A 1,601-nucleotide genomic window follows, 5' to 3' on the forward strand; every position below is an offset into this window, starting at 1 on the left:
TTCAGTTTATTGACTGTCAGTGATACCTCCTCAAGAAAGCTGTGAACATGTAGGGAAAAGACCTGAAGAATAGAGGCATGTTTGTTTTTAAAATCAGTTTATTATGAGCATTTAATATCTGATAAGAGAATAAAGTTAATACTTGTGAAACAGCAGCTGCTTACTCGTGTGTGATATGCCATGGTGTCATTCGGTGACAGAGTGGCAGGAGTAGGATTCACTAGTCATCTATGTTCTGAGAGCTTGCTGGGAGCTCAGTCCTCTGCAAAGGACTAAATTACAATGCCATTGCTTTTAACTTTCCCAACGCCATGAGCCTGTTCCCTTTTAAGGAGGAAATTGAAGTCCAAGTGTGGTGAGGGACCAGTCCGGCATCAGCATGTGCAGAGAGGTGGCTCAAGCCACGTGTTGGAGTTCTAGGCTAATCCCCATCTGTCTGTTTTGTACTGGGGGCCATCTGCTCCAGGCATTTTGATGGCTCTCTTTCACACTTCCTCCCAATGACTAATTTTGTCTAAGAAAGACTTCTTAATCCCCTCCCATTGGATTAAAAAGTACATGGCAATCTTTCCGACTGATCTGGGGAATCTCATTCCTCAATCTTCCCCAGACTGTGTACACGTCCAGCCTCCCTCTCATCTTCTCCTTGAAGCGGAAATCATCTCTGATTTTACCTCTCTGCAGCAGATTTGTTTTCTTTATAGAGAAAAACATTCTGGAATGGGAACCATGGGCTTCTTTTATGATTCTTTGACCTGTAAAGCTTTGTGTTGTTTTGGTATATGGTTACATTTCACAATAAATGGGTTTTTTTTTGAAAGACTAGACTGATGGTTGGCTTTTACATTCTTCTCATTGCATCTCTGCTGTCTAAAATGCCCATGGGAGACAAGTAGACGTGGTTAACACATGTTGTTGTTGATAGGTGCTGTCTGGTGGGGTGACCCAATGTATAACAGAACGCCCAGTCCTGCACCACTGTCACAATCAGTCATATGTTTGAGTCCATTATTGCCACCACTGTATCAAATCATCTTGGCTAAAGTCTAGACCTAGAAATTCTCATTCTGTAGTTAATTCTCCCTCTGTCCTTCGCCATCTGATAAGCTCCTAGGCCAAACTCTTAACTTTCCCAAGTCTCTGTTTCTTCCAGGCTTACCTTTACCAACTGTCATGAAGATCAATGTTATCAGTCCAGAAAGTACTTATACAGGAGCACATTTTAAGAGTTCATTAAATAGGGAGGTTATCATTGATGAATAGGTACTGTTTTCAAACTTGAGTGAAAAATATGGTAACAAAAAGGCACTGTAACTGTGCATGCTGATGTCATTTATGGGTGGGAAGGGAGACCAACACACAAAGCTCAGGAGAAGTGAGATCTACCACTCTGTAGTGTAGTGGATGTGTCTTAGGCTGCTCAATGCAAGGGCAACAGTTCAAACCCACCAGCCACTCCAAGGAAGAAAACCAGCACTTTCTACTCCATAAAGAGTTAGTCTTGGCATCGGACAGTGTAACTTATGACAAAACTATAATAATTTATGAATTATGAAGGGCTCAGGAGGGAGAAGGGAGTGGGGAGGGAGGGGGAAAATGAG

This window comes from Echinops telfairi, unplaced genomic scaffold (genome assembly GCF_000313985.2).
Source record: "Echinops telfairi isolate 266 unplaced genomic scaffold, ASM31398v2 ScPeMD7_1;HRSCAF=3_0, whole genome shotgun sequence".
Classification (NCBI taxonomy): domain Eukaryota; kingdom Metazoa; phylum Chordata; class Mammalia; order Afrosoricida; family Tenrecidae; genus Echinops; species Echinops telfairi.